Consider the following 27,313-nt stretch of genomic DNA (forward strand, 5'->3'; position numbering starts at 1 on the left):
TGAACTACACATCTACGGTACAGAGAAAACATTTCGTAAGGTCAAAGGAGGCTTGACAAGGCTGGAAAAAAACACAATGATGAGAGGCGGGTGGCGACACTGCCTTGAAGATCCAGCACCATCTCGCCGTCTGACTTCATGAATTCTGACAGCGTCTAGAAGCGCCTAGTTATATTTAATCGGTTGATATAGACCACATCACACATTAAAGGAGCCAAATAATGAGCTTGGAGAGTTTCGATAGCTTTTACTGCCCCTAAGTGGCCCCCGGTACGAGAATATCTATGATGTCGCAATGACATGCCGGCGCTGCGGTGTTTCGACGAGAAATTCGGAAAATGGAAGTTTGAACTTATTTCTAAAATCTTCACCTCACTTTGCGGGTGCTGGCTGCTGGTGTCTTGCCAAGTAGACAACAACTTTTGCCACTGGGAATGAGTCTGAACTTGGGTCGATCGGAAAGTGCAACTGGACATGCGGCACTCGCTATGTAAACAATGTTGGCCAATTATTCAGACTGGATATGTGTCGCTGTGTAGAGGCACGGATAGACGGACACAACAAGAGGCAAGCAGTGAGAAAACCGAGAACACAAGCTTGAAAAAGTAGGGGACATAGAAAGGAAGAAGAAGAAGTGAAGACATTTCAGTAAAGATCAAAACAAAGCTTGGTGTATAATCTATTTAACATACGTATGGTATCTGCCAAATTTTTCTGCTAGTTATCGATTCGATATCCCTGAATCAGCAAAAATTAGGTTTTCAAAGAGTACTTTATCAGTCTAATCAGATTTAGTGTTCTTATTCGTTGTGCTTTTAACAAATTTGAATTTAAACACCATATAGCTTGTCTGTAGACTTCAAGCAGACTCATTTGTTGTCTTATAGACTTCGTCTTATGATTGTATAAATTCCGCAGACTTTCTAGAGAAAAAACTCGTTAACGAGTCTGTTTCTATCGGTTTAACTTAAATCCATAGGCTAGGAAACGGATTGTTTTCAGAAAGTTAACAGATAAGAGTTGACAAGTTGTGCAAAGCGGAAGTCCGTATGCTATCAAAGACACTTTACAAAATTAATAAAATGGCGTTTATAGACGCTCCATGGAATGCCTAGTTAAATGGGAGCAGTTTTTCACTCGACCCCAAACTGGGTCCACCAAGAATTGGTGCAGCGCAGTTCTCCTTAGTTTTTATCTGACGAAATCATATTCCACCACATTCAGCAGTAGATGACCTATGTCCAGAGAAGGACGATGCTCAATGAAAAGTGATGACAGTAGCCATAGCTGCAGGCTTTGCAGGCTGCTCCCGATATGTCAGGTGGAGCATAAAGTATTATGTTTAAAACATGTGCAACCAAGATTACCGGCGCACAACTTCGAATCTAGCTGCACCGAAAAGCGCAGCCAGTTTCCACGGAGCTTCCAGCGGACGTTAGTGACCCGCTTAAAGTTATGCGCCACAACGCCGATTCTGACGTCATCCAAAGCGACCAAGCAGGCCTAAGTACGAGTATGCAAGCGCCAGCATATTGCCGTTTGAGCTCGCGATCCTTCCGTAATCCGTAAAATAGTAATATTTCACCATGCTTTGAAGGTGGCGATGTATTGTCGACTATAATGACTACTACAATCTACAGAAATTTTATGTGAAAGTCTAACGCGTCGATTTTGAACATACGCCGACGTATGTTCACAAATGTTAATGCATGCGAACTTGTGAACATCGTTAACTACTGAGGAAATGCCAGCATGACTTGTGGCTCGCTCGCTCGCTCATTTACTCTCCCCTAAAGCTGATCCCCTGAGCAACAGCTTAAGCTGCGTCACCACACGTTGAACTGGTGCGATGATAAGCGCGCTCTGCATGCACAGAACAGCTGCATGACAATACAATCAAGTGTGCCATTTCTATGCAGTGGCGTTGAATAATGACGGGATCTATCTCCTTTAACGAATATTCCCATCGCACACTATAACTTTTCCCCCGGTGACCTCCAACCGGCGACCTTGTCCGGCTCGCCCCTTCTCCCACCTCTAAGTAAGCATCATCATCTGTGCTGCCGATATATCCCGACCTAGCGTCGTCGGGAGCAGCCGCTCGGAGGCGCTACCGTCCACACACCCCCACCGATCCCCCCCTCCCCTCTGCGCGAGGTCTGGCGCCGGGCCTGCCCGATTCTCCGATCGCCCGCGCTCAGTGCTGGGATTCCAGGCGCGCCTTCAGGCAACGCGGCTGCCTGCCGCTAGCGCTCCGCAGCGCTCCCGTGACGCCTGTTGCCAGCGCGGCGGACTGCGCCGATTTCAACTCGCGCTGATTTCAAGTGCGCTGGCTCCGATCCGGATTGCGTCGCTCGACTCTCAACAGCGGGCACCTGGTGTCGCGGCGGTACTTGGAGTTTTCTCCACTTGCCCCTGACGGAAAACCGAAAGAACGAGTGTAGTGACTGGACCGAGCGCGAGTCGTTGGTTTCGTACACGAGACGTTCTCCTTATTTCCCTCGTGAACGCTTGGAGCGAAATCCACGACAGAAGACTGTGTGACTGCGGGATATCTCCAATTTATTTCTGGACAACTCTTCCATGGCATGTACAGTGATACTGCGGCCGATCACTTTATACTCCGGTGAGTTACTTCCCTACCTTTTTTTTCTGCTTTACTTTCAGTTTAAAACGCTTGGAAGCAGACGCAATGCTCGTCAGTTCATCTGTGCGCAATCGACGTTATCGTCAACGAAACAAAAATGCGCAGTGACGCAGCAACAGTCTCCTGCCTCCTTAGACTAATACTAGTTCTGCTTCGGACGCACCTGTGGTTCACTCGGACGGTTCTTAGTTTTTTGCGACCTGAACGCTAATTAAACTAGTTTGACTGCAATGAAGCAATGTCTCGACTTTGAGCATGACACTTTTTTGCACAACGCACAATTCGCTTCACTTTTTTCATTGATACCGCAAAAAATAGAAGAGTATATATTTATCTCTTAATTTGAAAGCTGGAATGCGTGAATGAGGCGTTTAAAAATTTTTCTCTTTTTATCGCGTGTGCGCCGTGTTTCCATCCGCTTAGACGAAAAGCATGAATCATGCATCAACGAAAGTTTTCGGCTTAAGTCCTAGTAAAAAGAAACATTTGATTCTGCAAGAACGTTTGTGCTTGAATGACAGCACAATTGTTGCCGTAACGTGAAGCGTTGCCAAGAATTGTATTAAATCAACTCTTCATTTTTGCTGATGTGTTGTCACGGCATGCTGTTCCGGATTAAAGTGCGAACTCCTTTTTTTCTCTGCGTGTCTTGGTGTGTGTGTGTGTGTGGGGGGGGGGGGGTAGGGGGGGGGGGTAGGGGGGGGGGTCCTCGTCTCTTCGAGCGCATTTAAACCTTGAACTTACGCACAAATTGCGACACAATCAGGGCCGATGTGATATAGCGATTCCTTTTGCTTAATCCTATTATTTGCTTATCCTCCACCGCTCACGTTCGGCCGATTCTAATGATAACGCATATCCGGAGTGCAGTTCAAATCGCTGATGAAGAAAGGGAAAAGGAGTTCGAATACAGTGGCCACAGTAAACCGGCCCAGACCCTGCTCGTCCCAACAGACACAAAACATTCAAGTTATCTGCACGATGAGACAGGGACAGGGGAAGGAACGCAGGTATAATAAAAAAGATTATAAATAATGACCCGGCAAATCTACAAATCAAAGTTTCATGCCACCCAATCTTATATTCATGCCATAATGCAAGAGGTACATAGTACTCGCCTTAAAGCTCATAATGGTATTTTAGCAAACGTTAGCCGTGTTCAGCAAAGGCATAATTTACTCGTAGTACTGAATGGATTTATTCATGAATATATATCACATACGTGAGTCAGTGCAGGACGCACCTCACGCGCCAAAATATTAAAATCAAATTCACACAGGAGTGCTGCTGCTGCACTGTTTCGTAGACACCTTTTAAATACGATCCCACACAGCCTATCGATTATCCATGATGGGCTACTCTGAGTTTGATGTTTTGCCTTCTAATGCGCTGAACTTCTAGATTATAAAAACAAAAATAATCTTCCCAGATCGCGAGGATGGCCTTTTTGTTTTAATCTTACAGCATTCTGGTGGCGCGTAAATGACGAAGCAGCCTTTCTGTGTCTCCCCAGTGCCGTCCAACGTGAGAAAAGAACCTCTTACGTTGAGCTGCTGCCACTGGCAGAGTGTTCTGGCGAAGAGCCCAGTATGGGCCATCAAGAAGTTTGAACAACAAGATATTTGACTAGCGTTCCAACTTTACCAGAAATACTAGAGTGACAAATTGCAATGGTTTAACTCTTGCGACTTGTTCGTCACTCCAGCGAAAGCTTCCGGGGCGAGGCTATCGCCGTAGTGTGAGGATGTCTCACAGTGACAGCCGCTGCCCGGGCACGCATTTGTAATCCTGCGGAAGCTCTAAAGCGACCACTGCACATCGGCAGTCGTTCAAAAACCTTTCTTTGCTTCCTTCCATGTTTCTTTCTCGTTCTTTCTTTCTTCCTTTCTTTCTTTCTTTCTTTCTTTCACCCGCCGCGGTGGTTTAGGGGCAATGGCGTTCAGCTGCTGGGCGCGAATTCGTGGGTTCGACTCCCGGAAACGACGGCTGCATTCCGATTACTGTGGTACGCGAAAAAAAAAAAACGCTTGTGTACCCATGGTAGAGTGCATAAGCGCGACTGGACGTAGAAAGAAACAGATACACAGACACAGCGTTCTTTGGGTGCAAGTTGAAGAACCCCAGGTGGCCATAGAGCCCGCTAATGGCTGTGTTGTTGCTTGTTTTTGAAACTTTCTTTGGTTATGCTTTGGGTTGGACGAGGTTGCTCACTGCTCTGGATCAGTCAGTGTCTTACTGGATATATATACGCACGTGAGCACCGTGCTTACGCCGTCGTCGTCGTGCCGTCATGGCCGTTCAATCGTCGTTAATGTGTCGCAGTCATTGCAGCGTCGTGCCGTCGTCCTTACTGCGTCGTCGTCATATGATTGTCGTCATGCACTTACTTTTATGTGGTCGTCGTCATGCTTTTGTATTCGCTTCATCATCGTCATTCCAGCTTAGTGATCCGGTTGTCGTCATGCAATCATCGTCATACTGACACGTGTACTTATTTATCCTTTTCTTTTATTTACCCCTTAACAACTTAATGTTATCGCTCAGCGCAAGACGCGCCTGCATGATTCGTAGCTTACGCGAATGTTTACGTTGATTCCGTCTGCTGTGTAAGTTGTCACCGAACGTTGCGTAATCTGATTGTATGCGCGACGCGAATTGTGTAGTATTTTCTGGAAGGCACGCGGGCACCAGCGATTACGCTGCAACTTTCGGCCACTCACGTATAAAAGCCGATGCACTTCACCCGCAGATCAGATTGTCGAAGATCACGGAGTTTGCTCGCCGCTATCGTAGTGCCTGAGCGTTACTTGTTTTGCTTGGCGCAAGTTCGGCTAATAAAGAGTTAGTTTCGTCATTCACAGTTTTTCTACTGTGTTCTTGCTCGCCCCTACAAATCGACGATACTGCCTTCATCATTCCACAGTCCTCATCCCATTTTCATCATGCTGTCGTCGTTCCATCGTAACCATTCTTTTTTCGTCATTTCATTGTTGCCATTGCGTCGTCATACAGTTGACGTCATCCCACTTGGTCGTCCACTCGTTGTCATTCAGGTACCGTCATGCCGTCGTCTTCATGCCATCGCTGTCATATAGTCGTGGTGATGTCGTCGTTGTTCTGTCATCGTCATTCTATAGTCGTAATTTCTTCGTCGTCATGCGTGATATCCACAGCTTCAAGTGCCGCAATATTATGTTGAGCTAGGCGTTTCTCAGTGAAAATGTGTCCAACTTGAACATGTGCTCAGTCCTTTCAATATGCCGATAAATTAGAACAGCGTTCTTCGAAAACATCCAACAGAGCTTCGCTTAAACTGATTCCCACAGTGCGTGGGATGTACATATTTTCTTTTCTTCTTATATATATATATATATTCGAGATTGAGATCCCGGGAAAATATGCTACAGATGAGCCGGCTGTCACAGTGATTAAAAATAAACTCCAGTGACTAAAGAACATAGGAGAAGCAGAAAGAAAGAAAATATTTTTAAAAAGCAGGAACGAATGATAGCCGAGGAATATAACATCACTAAACTCCAGCTAAGCCTGCTATAAAATATGCTTAGTCAGAGCGCACTGTATCGGCCATATGCGAACGGCCGTATGGGTACGCACCCATGCGTACAACCTGCGCAACCTCACTATTTCGCAACCTGTGCAGTCACCAAATGCGAAACAAAACAAAAAGAACATTGCACCAAGTGAAGAATAAAGTACATTTAAAAAGTATTAGCGCAAGTTCACATAAACGTGCGCGAAGTCAAATAATTAGCACATTCACGATTGATTCTCTTTAATGCGAAAACACCCGTGTACTTAGATTTATGAGCACGTTAAGAAACTCTAGGTGGCCCAAATTATTCCGGCCTCCCCCACTACGGCGTGCCTCAACTTTATATCATGGTTTTGGTACGTAAAACGCCATAATATATTTTTTTTCGTTGCACATGGATTCCAACATGTGCGTTGGATCTCTATAAACATTTTTGTTGCATAGTTGCTGCGGTGGGCATTAAAATTCACAATATTTCTTCTTGCAGAGGACCCTTCGATGAAATTTGGTTGATTGATTGATTGATTGATTGATTGATTGATTGATTGATTGATTGATTGATTGATTGATTTATTTATTTATTTATTTATTTATTTATTTATTTATTTGCTTCGTTGCAGTAGAGTAGGAGGATGCAGAGGGAAAAGCCGTTGAAATGAGAGCTTGAGGAGTTCATCACCTCCATTATGGAAAATGACAGTGCACTTGAAGGAAGGAAGGGAGAAGGCAGGGATGTTTACCAAAAATGCGTCTGATCAGTCACCCTATGCCGGGTGCAGGGAAATGGGAATGCAAAGATTAGAGATAGAGAGAGAGAGAGAGAGAGAGAGAGAGAGAGAGAGAGAGAGAGAGAGAGGGGGGAATGAAAGACGTGGCGAGTTCACGCATGCGCGCGGAGGGCACCACTATGTCAAAGAAGTTCACACAGGCCATTCGCCCTCAATAAACGTTTAGAAAACGCAATATTACAGTGCTGGACAGTCTTTGATCTCCAACTGTTTTGAAGAATGATCCAGCCGCAGAATAAAAGCAGAGAGAAACGCAGCTTTTACAACGAAGAAAGTGCTGAAATCCTCTACACTTACATAAAACACTACCTAAATTATACAACAAAAAGAGCAGCGAATTCTGGTGCGCTTAGATTAGACAAACATATTCCTCTGCTGTTCCTCGCATTTCTAGTAATTAGGCTTTAAATAACTCGCATGTCCAACATTTTTGTTTAATTATCAGAAACACTGGTGCGTGGATATCGCAGTAGCGTGCGTTCACATACACCGTAGCTGCAACTCTGTGTCTAGGTGATCCGGAGCCCAGGCAACCTCGTGTGCCTCATCAGCGCTTCTCTTTCCTGCGAAAACGCGAAAGACGCCAACGGTTGTTTTTCTCTCTGCCCGTCCATCCACTTAACTTACGTTGCAATGCATTTTAAAACGCAATAAACCTGTGTCCCTGCGCATGGACGACTGCTATTTTTCAACATTATTCTTAGTTCTTCCTTTCTGTTGGCTCAAGTTAGTCTTCATTACACATAATGTGTTCTTATTTCAGCTGGTGCACTTACCTTATCATTAGCATATACCAGTCTTATATTGCTTTCCTTACTTCTCCAGACTAGAACGCCATTGGGAACCTGAGTCGACTATACTAAAATCACTCTGCGCTTCACGAAGCACGATGCGGGGTGCCTATTTGTTTCAATTTGCGCGGCCAGTGCCCGACAAGCATTGGAGCAGCGCATATGCACGGTCGCCCATTTTACGCGACGGGGCGGGGAAAGAAAGGCGCCGACCATCGGACGCGAAATGGAGCGGCCGACAAAAATACAGATATAGGTGCATGGCTGAGCCATTTTGTTCCGACGCGAGCCGGTCGACGGAACGAGAGAATGAAGGAAAGTGCAGAAACTTTATTTTCGGTACAAAAGCAGCTGGCTTCTGGAGCGCATCTGAAGTAAACAGCTTTTAGCGTCTGTTTCTGGTTCTCGGTTTCTGGGACTCGCCGCTTGTTGAAGCTTGTTGATTCGAGGCTTAGAAAAGTTAAGCTCTGTCATAAACACCGCGTGTCGCTTTCGAGAGCCGTGTGTTCCGCCAAAATGAGTACGAACAGCTCTGTCTGTCAGGAATGTGGGCAGCGCGTGACAATATGCCTTTCAAAATGCATATTGCCAACGTTTTGGCTTTACGGTAAAGAGAACGTTAGCAATCATAATTTGTCGTCGAAAGGAGCACGCTTCGCGCTATTACACTCTGAGTCTTTCATATTTCGTTTTAATTTGGGATAACATATGAAACACACTGCCAGACAAAGTGCCTCTCTCTCTCGCTCTCGTTTCCTCATTGCTGTAAGTATGCCCGAATTTACTTTTCTTTTCAACACTGGCTCATAACCCGTCCGAAGTTATAAAGGAGTGAAAACACACAACTTCTAGGAAACATCCCGGGTAAACAGCTTGCAGCATGTTTGTTGAGGCGTGGAAAAAAAAGCTGCGAAACCAAATACATTCAATGTCGTTGAAAAAAAAATAGCTTTTGCTATTGTGCAAACGCGTATGAGAATCTCACGATAACAAGAAACGCATTAGCAATGTCATTATGCCTCATAGATGTCCAAGAGTGCTACGCCAGGTGGCAGGCTGAGCCAGTGAGGTGCCGACTTAATTCTGCCTGGCTGATGGTCTGGCATTCGGCTTCGGTTGTTCGATTAGAAATATGATGTATGCAAGGATCAAGGACAAACAAACCACACGTACAACACACGCTAAAGCTATTCACATAGTCTCGTCAATACACATAGCATTCAGTTAAGTCGAGTTGACCTTATTGACCACATAACTGTACACGAGTGGTTAGGAGGGAGAAAAGATACCGCGTTACGGCAGCTTCACTAGCGCCACATCTGCAGTTCACGATGACAACATGACAACAATAGGAAATTGTACATTTATGGAATTACATAATATGCATGTTTTATAGACGAAAAAGTTTTCAGAAACCGAATCACACTACAGTAAACTCTCACTGTACGAACGTCGGTTTAACGAACATTTCAGAATAATGAACTTTAGAAGATCCCCGGCTGTTTTCCCATGCATTCAATGCAAAAATTTTTCAGTCAGACGAATTTCGGAATAACGAATATTTCAGTTGAGCGAACTTAATCAGTAGACCCGGGCTCATTTTTGAAATCAGTTCAACAGAGTTTTTCGTTCTGCAGCGCTGGCATAGCTGATGCCCGCCGCTCCCAAATTGCCCCTCCAGCTGCAGCTACGTGCAGTGTGACAGTGAACTGGTTACCTGTGTTGAACTGTCAGAATTGGAAATTGCTTTCAGTGTTCGTTCTGAAAAAGAAGACTTCAACGAGGAAGATACAATGTCAGAGGCAGATTCAAATCCTGTAGTTTTAGCCGAGGCAGTAGGATGCCGAGGAAAGTTGCGAGACTTCGTGTCTCAGCAACAAGCTGTGCCATAGGAAGTGAACAACAATATAGAGCTCTCTGGTACAGCTTTGTTACTTACTTGGCTGTAAGAGCACCAGTGCAACTGAAAATTAGACTGCTTTTTTTTTTAAAGTGAAATAGTCAGCAACGTAACTGTTACGCACTTCGTATATATTGATGTACGTAACTCCATAAATTGCATTTAACATTTTTGACTCGATGTCTGCTGTGCCATATGCTGTTCCATATTCTAGTGAATATTCAGTTTGGTGAACCTTCAGTTAAGTGAACTATTTCCTTGGGTCCCTTGAATTTCACTCAAGTTTGAGTTCACTGTACAAACATTTATTACAGCATGCTCAAAATAGAATTGTTAGAGAGTGTGCGTAGGCATTCATTAGTATTATTGAAATTGTTCAGTGTGCTTGGCAAGCAACAACTTATTTTTTCTTCCCACCATATTCTATGCGTGGTTGCGAAACACAACCACTTTTTTATGTGTAAGTTTAGGTGCGAACGAGGATTGTGTTGCGAATTAGCCACACTGCATATATAACCGCCATTCTTCCAGATATAAAGGATAGTATTAGTTGGGATTCATATAGACAGGAGGTTTATTTATTTACTTTAAACTGGACGAACAGTTCTGAAGTTGATTTCAAGAAAAAAAGAGGCCTTTATTGCACGGAAAGTGCCGGCGGAGCTGCTGTAACTCTCAGCTCCAGTCGCAGCGCTGCTGGTTCGTGCATCTATGTCCTTGCAGATTGCCCTGTACGCGTCTCACTTTCCCGATCTATTTAGAAATAGTTTCACAAGAAAAACACGAGACGAGAAGCACTCGTGACAATAAGATCAAGGTTCATAGTCACAAACAAAAGAAGTTCTTACGCTACAGAACTGTGCGTGAGGGTACGTGCCGACCAGTGGCATCTTACGAATAAAAAGCTTTGTGAATTCGACCCCGCGTTCCGCTGACTGAGTCTTATACCGCGGTGAAGCACTGAGCATGCATGTGACGGAGAAACAAACGCTCCGGCTTCTCGGATGCAACACTACTTTCACTCGACAGATCCACTTATTTCGAAGGGGCTTTCCGACTCCCCGAAAATGTGGCTCGGTAATTTATCGGAAAGTAAAACGGTGCGAGACCTGCCATGTCATCACCCTGCAAAATAAGTTTTCTGTTGCGCAGCTAATCAGCGTGCAGTAGAAATAGGCTTAGCTGAAATCATTTCCCCTTAATGCCGTAACTGGCGCTCGTAATAACGTGCAGCCACTAGTGGCCCTATATAAAAGCGTTGTGTGCATTCTGGGGGAATGAACTGCGAAATGCATTAAGGAGGCCATATGTTCTATTGACAAGAACACCTAGTTTGAGTGGTGAATAACTAAAAAACGCAAAATTTACCTTTCCGGCTTCAGTGAAGCTGCGCCATACGAAAGTGGGACACTGTGGAGTAAAAAAAAAAAACGAATGAGAGGCTAGAAGAGTGGTAATGTGACATAACATCACTGTGTTATTACATCCCTGAGTACAGGGTATTCACCGGTCTACCCAGAGCCTTGCCCAAAATTGGATACGTTCAAATGATGTGCATATCGCCGAATTTTTGTGGAGGATCTACTCAAAATGCGTAGACCGCGATATCGAAGGACAGGATGAAACTATCGGAGGAAACGTCCTTTCCTTTGTAATTTTTCTGTGAAGGGAATGCGTGTCGTCTACGTGTCTTCGAGCCTTGCCTTTTCTTCTTTCACTGGTGTATACAGTGTCATGTATTTTATTACAGTTTTACAGTGATTGTTTTCTCTAGTTTCCAGGACCCGTATTCGCAAGGAAGTTGCTTCACTAAAGCTGTTCTTATTTTTTTAATAGATGACATCCCTTACGAACGAGAAGCTTAGGGAATTCGGCCCCTGATGTATTGCTTAAAATCCGCCAAACCTCAACTCCCGATTGCCCTTTCGGCGTCTTCATAATGCATATTAATAAATATTATATATTTATACTAGTAAGTAAATGTTATAAAAAAAATGATAAAGATTTTGTAAATATGTAAGAGGACAGCAGAAATATGACACTAAAAGGACGCTTCACACTTGGTGCTAACTTTACCCGTGCGTGCTTTTTTTTTTCCATCGACAAAACTAACGCCCAAAGCTCGGTATCAACTTTATCTCGGCCAATCACTGCCTCATCACTCAGACGTCCCCGTAACCACGTGATTCTGAGAGTCGCGCGAGTTTGTTGTCTACTTGCGAAACATTGCGTAAGGCGGCAAAGAAAAAAGTCCCGCGATGAAAACAGCCTGAAAAGACAAAGCAAAAAGGATAAAAAGGAAATCAATGTTCGCGTGTGCTGCACTTGTTCTATGAGTACCCAGAAAATTCCCCCCTTCTTTTCTCGTCGTGTTTCGCCCGCTCGCGCTGTCTTACGCAGAGTTTACCTGCACAGCAGCCGTGCTTCTCGTCAATCATCTGATTCCTACGTCACGATCTCTTTGACGTCTCGCTTACTCACTCGTTCTTGAAAATTTTACCCGGTAACTTTGCACGATAGCCAGCTGCGCTTAACTCCGTGTGGCACGTGTGTTTGACATCAGCCGCGCAAGTGCTACATCAAGACACGCGCGCATGCGCACAGATGCTCTCGCCCGACGTGTGTCCAGAGGGCTGCTCTTCAATCGGGAGAGATTTGGCTGCAAGGAGAGAACTAAAACAAGAGTGAGGAGGTTAAAAGCGGAGCGCGCAGTCAGTGGAAGTCGAGGAACAACGCGGGGCGAGGGTTTTTGAGGGCCCAATGTGGGAGAGCGCGAGTTGCTGTGGCGTGAAGAAAGGGCGCGTAACAACGCTCCGTGTGCCCGCAGAGACGTTAAACAGATCCCTTAAGGTAAAGAAGTGGCATCTATTTTCGTTCAGACCCCGCTCCATGCGCGCATAGAATGAGAAGAACGACCACGGAAATCTCTAGGGAGGCAAAAACAACAAAAAATAACAAAAAAAAAAACTGCGCGCCTGTGTGCGTGTGTGTTGCCCTTGAAAACACCCGCGTACCACCCGGTGTTCAGTAACCGCGGTGTGCCAGCGCCGGAACAAAGGCAGGAAGCTATACTGGGGCGCCGTTCTCTGGTGAAGCTAATGCTTTGTTTTATTTTCTTTATTTCTTTTTTCTGGCATACCGCGAGGCATATCCATAGAGTTAAACAGTAAACAAACGCGCAGGCCTGTGTGATGCAGGCACTGAGAAATGAGTTTGCGTATTTCTTGTCAGTTATCCAATGAACATAGTCCCAGAGAACATTGGGCTTGAGTTTGACCTTCCCACGCACATTGTGCCTAATATCATGAGTACCAGGGCACAGCCACTGAAGGTGGTAAGTGTCCACCGTAAACACAGCAGCCGGGCGGTTAAGACACGTTGCAGGTTCTTTTGCCCAGTCTGATACGTTAAGCACAATGCGTTGGTGGGCTAGTTGGTGCGGATCCATAAATTCTTTGTTTAGCGCAATACAACGGACACAAGAAAGGCGACCAGGACAAGGTGCTACTCTCAACTGACATCATTTTATTGCGTCACTCCTTTATAGACAGCAGAAACTAGAGGACCATGCGCAGTGAGCACCATGTGCAGTAACCACCAACATCCGATCACAAGAGCGCACTCATGCGACAGAATCTAAAAAAACCGTATTCAGCACTGTAGAAGTTTAAAGAAGGCACACTAATGCACTGTGACCCCAATGACTGTATGAACGATGCTTCCGATAACTTTCGGGCGGTGGTATCGCGGCTCTTATTCAAAATCGAGGTATCGCGAAACATGGGTTTGCACTTGCATATTTTACAACGTTGAGCCAAATGTGAACCTGTGCCTGTTGGTATGGATCGCTCATGCTCTCTAAGGCGCTCGTTAAACCAGCTAATTGAGCTCAAATGTGCAATAAATGAAGTAAACTTCTTTATAGAGGAAATAAAAGATGAATGCGTAAAGACATTTGTTTATTTTTTTTCTCTCTGTTTTATTTTCTTTTGTTTGTTCCACTAAGAAGGGTTTGATGTAGCTATAGGCACAGTCACTGGATATAAAGGAACGCGGTCCCCTCATTCTCATCGAGTGGCCGTGGTGCAAGGAAGTTTGTACGTCGTAATGGAAATATATGCTGTTAAAGTAAGCGCAGTTCAAAGAATCAGCAGATATTGGGCAGGAACAACGAACTCGTTTGGGTTTCGTGCCATGGGATAGGGTCGCTCCTGCCAGCTTACAGTTAATGTGCAATGCGCGGAATACTACGCGGCGCTCTTTTTCTTGCTCGGCGACTTCGAAAAAAAAAATACTAATTATTCGTGCCGTTTACTTATTCGTATCAAACTGTTATATGCACCACTTCTTCTTTTCTTTCAAAATTATCTCTAAAAATGCAGCCGGTGACTCTCATGTAAAGGTCAGCCGCGTGAAACACTTCAGTTGGAGGCAAATTCTGTATATTGAGAACGAGAACGGCTATTCACAACAAGCTTTTTATATTATTTTATTTTATTTTGCACTAGAACTGTTAGTGAGAGCAGATGTCAGCTAAGTGTAGCGTTGGACATATTAGCCAAGGCGGTCGGCCGTTGACAAAAAGCACTTACCAACGAAAAGCTTTGCGAATTTGGCCCCATGCTCGCTGCGAAATAAGAGCGTGTGGCCAATCACTAAATAAAGACATTGCAGGAACCTACCCATAAATTCTCTTTATTATCGTACCGGAACTCATTGCCGCTTGCGTCAACAGCACTTTGAATAGCGGCGTCTTGATAACCTCCTTCGTAATAATAATAATAATAATAATAATAATAATAATAATAATAATAATAATAATAATAATAAGCAAAGGCTACCGTCATTGCCGGGATTCCCGGGATCTTGTGCCGTTATAAGCAGCCTGAACGCCGTAGCCACAAAACCACAGCTCCGAGTGAGCGTGCCTGGAAGCGGCCTGCTACTTTGTATTAAGCGAGAGCGGAAAAAAAAATCATTTACAAAAATGAAAGCTAGTTCGGAGTACTCGTTACAAGCGGAAGCTCTATAGAAACAAAAACAAATAAAACGAAATTCACATGTGGGACATTCGCATCGCAATTGTCAAGCTGCGTCAACTGAAGCGCGGTGGCGTATCCAGTGCTGTCACTGATCCGCTAAGCGACTAAACGACGCCCCACTATATAGGATATTGCAGTTCACAAAGCGGGAAGCCGAAAAAGCAAGGAACAAGTAAAAAAACCATGCGCCAGACGTTCAACATTATCGCCAGTACACGTGCGTACAAGCGCATTTGCTTTGACATGAACTGGCAGTATGGAGTTCTCTATTAACAATAGAGGAAAATGTAGCTCAATTTTCCAGGTGTGCCATTAGTATGACGGTTCCGCTCGTTACTTCTGTCGTACTTTGGGATTCTTGTACGCTTTATTCTTTTTGAACACGATTTTTTGTTGCAGATTCATTACGTCACAGCGCTAAGACGTGTTTGATCTGTAAGTGCTATCACTGAACTGCTTTTGGGAAATTACAAAAAGAGCAAATTGTTTACATTCTCAAAAATAAATCACCCACGTAGAAGCCTACTGTCAGAGTACTTTATCTTGTATTTCTACACACCAACCAAACGTCATCATACTACAATAGCTTCATTGTCTTCTAAAACAGGGCTTTTTACTTAACTTGCACCAAACTTTAAAAATATGCAAATGCTACATAGCTGAACAGAACAAAGGTAATGTTGTTTGCCGTCGCTTGGAGATACTCAGATTATTTTTTGTATTCCACCTAATTATTTAATTAGTATACATATTTATTAAACTTCTCAATTATTAGTTAGATTAAAGGTATCAGTGAGAAAATTGTAGAGCAACATGAAAAACTCCTAATTCAGCTTTCTGTTGCTCAATACGTGCTACACAAATTTTTTTTTTTTTTCGAGCATGAAAGAAACCCGCTAATACACGCAAAATTGCCGCAGAATACATGCAAAGCTGCCGCATGACTGGCTGTGCAGCAATTTTGCGTATATTCGCGGGCTTCTTTCACGCTCGAAAAAAAAGTACTTTTATGTAGCACGCATTGAGCAACAGAAAGCTATATCGGGAGTTTTTCATGTTGTTCTACAATTTTCTCACTGGCACTTTTCATCTAACTATAATAATTAGGAAGTTGAATAATGAATTATGACTAATTATGTATATAGGCGGAATGCAAAAAAAAGGTAGTATCACCAAGCGACGGCAAGCATCACCTTTGTCCGGTCTAGCTACGTGGCATTTGCATATTTTTAAAGTTTGGCTCAAGTTGCGAGATACGCCCTGTGTATCCCAAAATACCTTTTAGAGGAAGAACACGCGTTGTGAAATTTATTTGTCGTCTCTATTAACGCTTGACATGCTTCTAAGAATCATTAACAGGCAAAAACACAATGCATTTGAACGTTAAGGAAGAAAAAGAAAGCGCCATACGATTGTTTTTTAGATTCATGCGAAGTTAGGACAATGCTACCCATAACCCGAGTTGTGTAATTTCCTCTAGAAATCAGCGGCCGAATTCCCCAAGGTTTTCTTTCATTCGTAAGTCACGCTTGTCATAGGCCGGCCGCTTTTGCAATAATACGTAAGATGTGATTATTGGCTGGTATTTTGCTTTCAGAAGCTCATCTATAGCGTGATAACTGCTTCAAGAGTACGAACACGAGCTGCACGAGCAACTCTTGCACTAGCGCAGTTCGTAAGCACAGGTGCTGGACAACTGTGACAATGGACACATTATTGTCAAAAGGGACCGAGCAGTTACACAGCTTATACAAATGAAAATCCTCGTCATATCAGTCCAGGAAGCCGCATTCATGGAGCACCACTCACGCTAGATGAACTCTCAAGGACAAGTAGCACCAGCCAACAGCCACACGAAACGTGACCGGTCAATAACGAATAGCTCGTACGGACCAACAGCTTTAACTCCAAAGCATTTATTTGCACAGTCGGAGCCAAGGTCAAACACGAGGCCGTCCGAGGTCACACAGTTTGTCGCCAATGCGCACGAACCCCCGTGCGCACGCTCGCTGGGCGCTCTTTGCTTAGCCCCTCGTTGCACCATGTGCGTGTGCACGCTCTTTACCGCGCCCGCTCACACACTGCTAGTGGTTGTCTCCTCTCCTTGCTCCAATCACCGATACGGGTGGGCACTCTCCGGTAAAGGGGCGCGCGCCACAAACAGAAAATAGCGCATCTTCCTCTGCACAAGTGCACACACTCTCTCTCACACACAAACACACAGAGATGCGGCTTGGTTGCCCTAGGTGCGCTGTATTGCGCGTATTTGTAGACACAACAATGGGGCCCTCGGAAGTACCAAGCGGAAGAGGAAGGTAATAGTGCAAAGACTCTGCATAGACTGCAGAGGTATGCGATGCGTACCGAAGCGGCGTGGCAGAAGGTGAAGCGACGCACCGACGAGACACGTGCGGACATGGAGCGCGAGTTAGAAAACAGACACGCGGCCAAAGAACAGCGGCCCGCCAAGCGACCTACCACTGAACAGTTCGCCGAGACCAAGTCGCGCCAACTGGAAGACCACCACTAGCGGGACGCTGCTCGCATACTCTCAAAAGCACTTTGTCGAAGGCGTATTTGGTGCGGCGTGTAGCGTTGCCGACTACCTCTGGTTCCGATCCTACGTCGTCAGGATGTCACGGCAAGCGCATGTGGTGGTCCTCGAAGTAGCGTCTCCCCGCTGGAGGTCAGGTGTTCATTGGGGCTTTGTGCCACGTGCGGGGGAGAAACTCCGCACGTTGACTTCGGTGCTTCGGTTGGAATCATCGGGGACAGTTTCTGCCATAATTCTTTGAACACGGTCCTTCGAGCCGTATCCACAGGTTTTCGTTGACAAGGGCAATTGCGTATGGCAAAATACCGACAATATGAGGACTCTCTTGCGCCTGTTCTTCGAGCTTAGTGTTCACAAAAAACTCTTACGCTACGCTAGTCCGTCCAAGATAATTTCAACTAATCCTAACACTACACGTATTATTACCAGTGGGGGCCGACCAATGAAAAAGATGCCTTACGAACGAATAGCATCGTGAAATTAGGCCCGTGTTAGTTGTAGTGTAAGAACTTTGCGAATATATGCCGAGATGTTTTGTTAAGGTGGGTGAATAAGTCGGACACACGACGACTTTCGTTCTTAAGAACTATCCCTGATTAGCTTTGCCGCTTCCGCTGTCACGAACGGCCAGTGACACATCTTCAGAGGCCTCTGTGGCTAAAAGACTGGGGCCGAATTCACAAAGCCATTTGTCCGTAAGTACTCTTTGCCATTGGCCGGCCGCATTCGCTAATAATATATACGGAATCAGAATTGGACGAAATTTTCCCTTACGAACAAAAGCTTTTTGTGAATACGGTCCCTGCATTGTGAGTGTGGGCTCCTATTTGCATGCTCCCCTCTCGTATCTTGGCACGAAACGCAATGCCTGGCGGTACCCGATTGATTGTGTTGTCTTGCGCTCATGCTGCGTTGTGAAACTACTGTGCTGGGCACGCCTCAGCATTCCTCGCTCCGAGCAGACCAACTATCAAGACATGGCGGTAGGCTGTGTCGCCTGGCGCGTCGCCAGTGCGAAACCTCCGCTTATACTATGTGTCTGCAGTTGCATCACGGCCGAGTGGCGGCGCTGTGACCCCGTGATCTTTTCCCGTTTTTAACGGGCAGCGTTTACTCACTTACTCGCAAAGCGTTAGCGCGAACTTATCCATTTGCCCAACCGTGATGCCGACGTGGCGCTCTTGCTGACTTGTGGATTCTCTTATTTCGCGCGGCACTTGCCACGCCAGTTAGCTTGTCGTATATCGCAGTATTTTTGCGTCTTCGAGTTATTTCAAGCCGCTCGCTCTTTGCCACCCCTGTTAGATTCCCGTGTTCCGCAGTGTTATTTAAGTTCTTCTACGAATGCAACCACTTTCTTGTGTGCGGACGGTGTATCTCGCCGTTTTGATGGGCCGATGGTGGTTAGAATGCAGCCTATTTCGCCGTTTTCACGGGCTGATCCGGGTGATAGTGCTGTCTAAAATTATGAGCCAAAGAGGAGACTGAGTATGTGCGCTGGGTCAGCACCACTGGGTATGCACCACTGGATTTTAGTTTGCTTTCAATTTTGTATCTTGCTATTACAAACATTCTGTCTTACTTAATATGAATATACACACTACAGCGAATAATCTCTACGTAACCGTTCGATACACAACAGTCACCTTATTCGTACAACCATTGTCTACAATTCATGAATGATTCGCATTACGTTACTTCAACTACAGTTGAATCTGTCTTTATTTTTTTTTCTTGCATGTGTCAGTTTATTCAAGCAAGAAGGGGTCTCAAAGGTTGCGGGGTTGAACATTTGCTCACTTGTAAGCGTAATGCAATCCTCTGTCATTTCTATTCAATTATTCAGGGCCGAATGATGGCCATCCAAACATACGACGTCGCGGAGATCAAGCGGGGAAATCGTGAGCTACCGTCATCCAGTCGTATTTAACTATTGCCCTCTTTGCACCTTACTAAATCACGGTTCAGGACAAGTCCTGTATATTCGCAGTTGCAGGAGTACAATCCATCAGTTTCGGTTAAGGGAACATTTGTCTCGTGTGGCCCTTTAACGACCAGACAACGAGCACGTGATGCCCTGCTTGTGTCCGGACGAGCCGCTTGCGAAACGAGCGGGGCGTGGCAGAGCGGGAACTGTCGAGACAGCGAAGAGCAAATGTAAGGCAGCGATTGATTTATCATCAAACACATAATAGAGACAACACATACGCTAAGATCATGACGAGCAAAAGACAAAGATCCGCTAGACGAAGAAAAGAATACTAAAAAAGGAAAGTCACGGACGTCAGAAACGATGATGACCGCGAAGAGCTTTGCCCACATATGTTTGTGACGTGATAAAAGTAGCTCGCTGTCGCGCCTAATTCTGGATACGGGACAGACGACCGATTTTCTGCAGGGCTTAGAGTAGGAGCAGCGGAAGTGAATTCCGCTTCTTTTCTCGTCCTGAAACCACGTATGGCGAATCCTTATGCTGTTGCCAGGGGAAAGAGATATAGGGGACATAAGGAAGGCAGGGATGTTAACCAGTCAAGAATCCAGTTGGCTACCCTACGCTGGGGGAAGGGAGAAGGGGAAGAGAGAGAAGGGATAGAGATAGGGGAGTATAAAAACGTACACGGACCATACTGGAGTCAAAGCCACTCGTACAAATCAGCCGTTCTCAGAAACCACAAAAGGGCCGTCACTGCCTTCTGAGCCGACGAGTGGTGGGAACAGTGGTTTCCTTTGTTGCTAGGGGAAGCTTGCCTATTTTTTGCACAGAATACCCAATGAATAGCAATGAATGATGACTAGAACTAGGGTGTGAAATCAAACCAAATAAAATCAGTTTATGTCAACATCAGAGGAGACCATACAATAGTCACAATAGTGATGCTGTGGGTTGAAAGCAAAAAGCCATCAAGGCTTGACGAAGGCTTTCACACCATTTAGCACATAGCAAACAGCAACATGATATCACGAGTGTTTATACAGTGGTAAAACATGGGTTTGAGTATTGTATCGATTGCATTCTAAACGAACATAAAAAGAAAGGATGTTTGGAAAAAAAAACGGTAACATTCATTTATTGTGTAAAAACTATTTAGTATTAGTGGTAGTAAATACTTTATCATTTGGCGACCATAGTTGGTATGTGTGTAAAGAATTTTCCAATCATCAATGGCTCGCGTGCTATGCGGGCAGGTGCGCGGTGTTGAATCAGCTAAGCCTGTAAGAAAAAAATCATTACATTTTTCGGCAACTACGATATCGTTTAAGATAAATCGAATTGTAAATGCCAGGAATTGGTTGTTAATTTAGGGCTTCTAAAATGGGTTTAGAGTGCGCATCGCGTGGAGCACCTATTGTTACAGGGGCAGCTTTTTACCGTAGTCTATATATTCTGCCTAAATTGTTCTTCCGTTGTGGTGCCCCACACTAGATAGCAACAAGTTAGTGTAGATGGGAAAACGACACGCCGTGGTGCAGGAAATGGGATGGCCTATAGAAATTATCCCGGTAGTCGCTCGACAACCGACGTCAAGCTGATCTTACTTTTCTTTATTCAACTTCTCCATGCTGCACTAAAGAGCGAGAGAAAAAGAAAGGCAAAGGAAAGACAGGGAGTTTAACCAGATATTATCTCAGGTTGGCTACCCTGTACCAGAGGAGGGGGAAAGGGACGCGATAGATGAGATAAAAAGACTACAAATAGAAAAGAAAAAAACACACCACACACACAAACACACAATGCAGAAATGTTTCTGTGGGCGCTGTCACGCAGTCTGCTATGGCGTCACATAGTGTTAGTGTCAACGTCCCATTGATACATTTTTTATGTCACACAGTATACTGTCACAATGTGTCACAAAGTCTAGTGTCTTTTAAATAACGTAGTGGTGCCTTTATAGCGGCTCGCGCTGGTGTTCGTGTAGGCCAATTTCTAAGAACATTCTTTTCCGTCAGTGGGCACTTGTCCAGTTGGTCTTGCGTGGCTGAGTGGGCTTCCCTTTACGGGTTGAAACGAGGGTGCTCGCAAAGAAGGTGCGTGATCCGTTCGCTGCACCCGCACTTCGGCTAATGTATATAGGGTTATTTTTTCATGGGATTGTGTGCGCGAAATATGCTCTCTCTCTCTCTCTCTCTCCGTCCCCATTCCCCAGTGCAGGGGTAGCAAACCGGACGTGCGTCTGGTTAATATCCGTGCCTTTCCTTTCTTCTGTTTCTCTCTCTCTCTCTATCTCTCTCTCTTTCATGTAATTGTGACAGAAATAAAATAAAGGTTTGCTCTGGTCATTCGGTGTAATAATTATCGTTAACACCTGAAGTTACATGGCAGTTTTTCATCCACAGCTCTCGAATACACCTTCTTCTCGATGTGTTAATGTGTCATTGAATATCAATTATTTGCGTTCGGAGTGCCTAAATCAGCAGTTATCCTGTACATGTTAGTTAGGTATTGATTTGTTGCCATGTCAATGGCGAGTAATTTGTTTATCTTTTATTTATACTACCACTGTTATCTTGATCCTGAGTTGGCCCGATAGTATCTATAGATAAACAGTAGTGCGGCTTGATAATTGGCGATATTCATTTACACAATGTATCCGTTTACTGCGGCAGAAACCAGCACCTCTTCTAAAATAAATGAATAACCTGTGTAAGGTGGACCGACTATGTCTTTGTTAAGTGGTGTATTAACTAGAAAACTTTAACATTTTTTCAGTCGCCAGGACATCCTTTCGTCGAGAAGATTGACTCAAATATATCAATGGCTTCACAAGTTAAACACATCCTTAAAACAATAAATTGAAACGTTTCTTCAAGCTTTAGGATAGAACAGTTTGCCCGCAAACCTTGAGCTAGAGTCAACACGAGGAAAGAGGAAACAAAGAAAGCAATACACATTTCCGCAACTCGTTTTCGAGCAATGGCTTGCGTTGTATACAAGTAATTCCTAAGCGGATCATGCAAACGAGACTTCTCTGGTGCGCACGGCTGTGTACGGGGCATCGGCTTAAGTTTCGCTTAACACAATCTGCGAAAGAAGAGAAAATAATAACCAAAAGAAAGCAACGGTACGCTTCACCCAATTTAATCAGTTGGTTGTGCGTTGTTGTTGTTTTCTTTTCTTATTCCTTGGCATTTTCCCAGTGAACGAGTTAGCACACTCCCTAAGGAGACTCGGTAGTGGCGCTTATCGGGACGAAATTAATACGATGTTGCTTTGTTTTGTCGAAGTTTCTTTCAGCCGACATTAACACGTGCTGTCAAAAGAAGGGAAAGAAACTAGGAAACAAGGGAAGAAGGTTGGCCAGCAACATTTACTGCCACCGACATTGTAGGGGTTCGTGTTAGCGCAACAACTTGTTGTTGCGTTGCTCCTCCTGTGAGCCTGTCACACGCTACTTCCCTGCTCGAGTTCGCTTTTGTATCGACATACCGTACTTGAAGCCGATTACTGTGCAGCGATTCGCAGCCTTGGCCCGAATGTTGGGCAGACGAGCGAAGGCAGCCGGCCGATGCCGAACAACGCTTACTATTTGTGAAACGTCTTGCGAATTCAACCGCTGATTACCAGGTTAATTTGCCTCATTATTTGTTTGAAGGCGTAGGCATGTTCGCTTATTTTTCTTCCCCCTATTTATTTCTTTAGTTTAAACACATGTGACAGCACGTTTAAGCCCATCGCATATAAAACAGTTCATTGAAGGTGTAGCGCCATATGTCCGATGTGTTACGCACCACCGACTGTACTTATAAACAACCAACAAGCTATGAATAATTTTCCGCGGGCAGCTGCCAGCACTTGTAGATAAATACTACATATATGGGAGAAAAGTTTTTGCATAAACAGAAGCGGTAAGCGGTATGAGGCGGCCGCCTCATACTCGCCATGAAACAAGTTCAACAATCGAAAGGTTGTGCGCTCCGCTAAGCCATTACTTTCACAAAAAAAGTTTCGTAATCAGGAACTTCTGAAATAATTACAATGCTCAGCAATAAGCTCATTTAAGACGAAGATCAAGAAAATGTACGCAATTGCTACTAGAAGGGTTCTACTTGACAGAGATGTTGACAGCGATAGCGTGCGCTTGCAACACCGCACGCTACCACTCGCACGGCGGACATCGGCGATTGCACGTCTTCCGTGCAATCCTTTTGCGTCCGGTTCACAAACGTGCCGTTATAACCATGTTCCATCAAGCTGTGTAACGGCGCACGCTATCTGCATCGAACCGGGATGCGATGGTGTGCCTGCGCTGTAGTGCACGAAATTAGTGCGACGGAGTATCAGCTGTAAATGAAAGGCACGCCGTGGAAGCTGTGGTAGAACCCAGGGTAAAGAGCAATACAAGAGAGCATGAAAAGCAGCAACCTCTGGGGAAAGGTGCGAAGTTTGTTCGTCTGTATCTTTCTCCCTTTTTTTTCCTCCCTCACGTGCCAAAGATCTTCGCCAGCAGCTGACGCCCGTTATTCCCACCGGGAGGCCCCGGGAAGACTATAATGATTGCCTCGCTGGCCCAATTTCTTCTTTTTTTTTTCGCAGGTGCCTTTAGATGCACAGCTGCTTGGGGATTGCTTGACCACGTACGCTCGTGTGGGAGTTTTATTTATTGAATGTTTTCTTCATGTTTAGTTGTTTTTCTTTTCCTCTTTTCTCTTGCGTCCATAATTATGTTAGGGGACGCGAATTATCGCGTCCAGTGCTCACTATAAGCTACTTGACCGATGCATTTCATCGTTCTATTACGTGCACTATACGGTAGCCTACAAGTGCGTATTGCTCGATAGGCCATACAGGAAATGCGGCACACACGCACACACACGCAAACAGGCACGCGTGCACAAAGCGTCAAAGCATTCTGCACAAGCTTCACAGAAATCATCAATGCACCGATTTACATGAAAGACAAGAGCGACTTGAGGGCCTCAGGGTTCGTATGCACGCTTCCCATTTCCGTCGGCTGAAAAGAGTGTGCAGCTGGAAATTCCTGAAACTGCTGCTTGGGGAGGCTCAACTGACACGTTTCTTTCATTTGTTTAGTTCTTTAGCTGCGCTGCTAAACAGGGCCATAAGGAGGCTTGTAAATATTTCAGAGCAGTGATGCAGCTTGTGCGAGTGCAAAGAATACGTGCGTTGAGGTCTGGGTTCCTACTGACTACGTGCTCACCATCACCATTTCAGGGCGTTACGTGAAGCAAACCCGTGGGTTGGCGAAAAACGTTGTAGATAAACGATCGGTACCTTTATTATGTGCGCTTGCCTTAATGACGCCAAACCATAGCTTAACCAGAAGTAACGTATAAAAGGTGGCGCCAGGAGCTAAGAAGGGTATATATGCTCGAGAAGATGGAAATGCGCACGGGAGAACACCATCGCGAACTCCGGAAAGCTATTCGTGGGATTCGTTTAGAAAAGAGTTGGAGCGGACTGTGTCCCCGTTGAGATTAATACTGACAGCTTCACATGATACTGTAAAGAAAGAGAAGAAAGGGGGTTAACTGAGGGGCCCGATATTTATTAGTCATACAAGAAGCCAACAAACACTGACACCAAGGACAACATAGGGGAAATTACTTGTGTTTAATAAATGAAATAAAGAGAGGATAAATTATTGCAAATGAAAGTGAAAGTGAATGAAAAAACAACTTGCCGCAGGTGTGGAACGATCCCACAACCTTCGCATTTCGTGTGCGATGCTCTACCAATTTAGCTACCGCGGCGCCGTCTCCCCGTCCATTTTCTTGGGTATTTATGTTTGCTTGTAGAAACCTGAGTGTTATCCAGCGCCACCACTCACAGACCTTGGCGGCGGACGTGGAACATCCGGCGGACGTGGATGTTCCACGTTAGCTAGCTAGGTTTGTTTGTTTGTTTGTTTGTTTGTTTGTTTGTTTGTTTGCTTGTTTCTTTGTGTGTTTGTGAGTGAGTGAGTGAGTGAGTGAGTGAGTGAGTGAGTGAGTGAGTGAGTGAGTGAGTGAGTGAGTGAGTGAGTGAGTGAGTGAGTGAGTGAGTGAGTGAGTGAGTGAGTGAGTGAGTGAGTGAGTGAGTGAGTGAGTGAGTGAGTGAGTGAGGCGCCTCGCGGTATCTGCACGTTATGGGTCATTTGTCAGACGCTGTGACTGCGTGTCTGTGTGGTCTGTACAACAACACTAGAAACGTTCTAGAAGATAAACTTCGACTTACAAATGTCGCATCTGAGGCAGGCCTATGTCTTATATGCATGACTGAGAAAATGTGGTTCCTCTGGGTCAGATCTGGGCGATCGACGACACCAGACCCCTGATGAGAATAGGCGATCGAGTGTTGCCTAATGAGGTCTCGCCGGTCATCATGGCTCTACGCAACCCAGTGGTCCTTCGTCGACGGCAAATGCTTGTCCCACACGCATAAGAAATCGAACTGTGCCCAGGGTACAGCCCAAGGCGTACGGCCTTTCATCTACCCGCTACATTAGTACAAATTATAGTACCGGTAATGTCGAGGTCGTTAAGGGATCATAAGGACCAAGGCCGACGGCGATGAACGTGGGGAAAGCTAGGTTTCCTTCTTGCATTTTTTTCTTTTTTCGCTCCTGCGTTGTCGCCAGACCCGGCCATGTTGCTCTCAATAATTCTGCGTGCCCTTTTACTCATTCACTCGACGAATGATGGTGAGAGAGTAAGCCGTTCTCAACATGTTTGCTCAAATAGGGTTAATAGAATCTTTGGATTTAATGATTCAGAAGCCATCTTGCGCTTAACTTACAAACTACGGCAAGGACCTTCATCCGTGCCAGAAATTACTAAATGTGTGTGCGTGTTCGTCCTGGACGCTGCGAGCGTACGAAGCAAAGAAAGAACAAAAGAAAAAAGTTAATACAGTTGAAGCGCAAAAAAACGCAATTTAAAGCAACTGTATGGGCGAAGTAAGAAAGCCCTTGCATGACGTGAACCGGAGAAAGGCGGCAGAAGAAGATAGAATAACAGTCGACTTAATCAAAGATGGAGAAGATATCATGCTTGAAAAACTTGAGGCCATTTATACGAAATGTATCATGACTTCAAGGGTTACAGATAACTGGAAGAATGCCAACATTGTAATAATCCAGAAAAAGGAAGACATCAAAGAATTGAAAAATTAAAGGCCGATTAGCTTACTTTCAGTATTGTATAAAGTATTCACCAAGAGAGAGAGAGACAGAGAGTACAAGGACAGGAAAGGCAGGGAGGTCAACCAGAACAGCATCCGGTTTGCTACCCTACACTGGGGGTGGGGGAAAGGGGAATAGAAAGAGGAAGAAAGAGAGAGAGTAGGCTCTGAGTACGTGTAGGAGGGACACCATACACAAGGACACTATAAACGGTCTCTTAAACCGGTGCACTTCAAGTACTGCACTAGTGCACGAATCGCTTTTCGAGCCAGTGACGGGTGTGGCCACGGTCCGAGTATCTTTGACTCGGTTAACGGTCTCGAGTCTAGTCGGTGTAAAGTTGCCCGCAGAGAGAGGCGTTCGACATCGTAGCGAGGGCAGGTACACAATAGGTGCTCGATGGTTTCCTCGTACACACAGGAGTCGCACATCGGGCTCTCGGCCATTCCCATACGGTAGAAGTATGCGTTCGTGAACGCCACTCCCAGCCACAAGCGGCACAGCAAGGTTGTTTCACCGCGGGAAAGGCTAGATGGTAGTTGTAGCCGTAGCGTGGGATCCAGTTTGCGTAATCTGCAATTGAACGCACTTGAAATACAGAGATCTTCTGACTTCTTGCGTGCATGTAGGCGAAGTTTCCTGGCAGCGTCCGACCTCGCTTAAGGTGTTGGACGCGTCTTGGTATCTTCGTGGGCACACCGGGCAGCCTTGTTAGCTAGGTTTTCACCGACGATGCCACAGTGAGCACGAATCTATTGAAATATAATGTGGTGTCCTCTTTTCAGAGCTTGGTGGTGCACTTCCCTGATGTCAGATATCATCTGCTCGTAATTTCTGTGATGTAACGCAGATGTTATACTGTGAAGACCTGCCTTAGAAAAACAAAATACGACCCACTTCTCTGTTGGCTGTTCGGTGA

The 27,313-nt window shown here is 45.2% G+C and overlaps 1 protein-coding gene and 1 long non-coding RNA gene across 2 annotated transcripts in view; one reads left to right on the top strand and one right to left on the bottom strand.

The window, feature by feature from the left end:
* The first annotated feature begins 2,185 nt into the window (after positions 1–2,185).
* Positions 2,186–27,313, top strand: part of LOC126521341 (uncharacterized) — a 328,627-nt gene continuing 303,499 nt past the window's right edge. Inside the window, exon 1 of the mRNA XM_050170016.3 lies at positions 2,186–2,626. The gene's annotated coding sequence lies outside the window, so the exon portion shown is untranslated. The remainder of the gene's footprint in view (positions 2,627–27,313) is intronic.
* Positions 7,485–27,313, bottom strand: part of LOC140218939 (uncharacterized) — a 288,927-nt gene continuing 269,098 nt past the window's right edge. The window contains exons 4-5 of the long non-coding RNA XR_011895098.1: positions 11,048–11,089; positions 7,485–7,551 (exon numbers count right to left, since the gene is read on the bottom strand). This is a non-coding gene — a long non-coding RNA (uncharacterized lncRNA). The remainder of the gene's footprint in view (positions 7,552–11,047; positions 11,090–27,313) is intronic.

This window comes from Dermacentor andersoni, chromosome 6, assembly GCF_023375885.2.
Source record: "Dermacentor andersoni chromosome 6, qqDerAnde1_hic_scaffold, whole genome shotgun sequence".
Taxonomy (NCBI): domain Eukaryota; kingdom Metazoa; phylum Arthropoda; class Arachnida; order Ixodida; family Ixodidae; genus Dermacentor; species Dermacentor andersoni.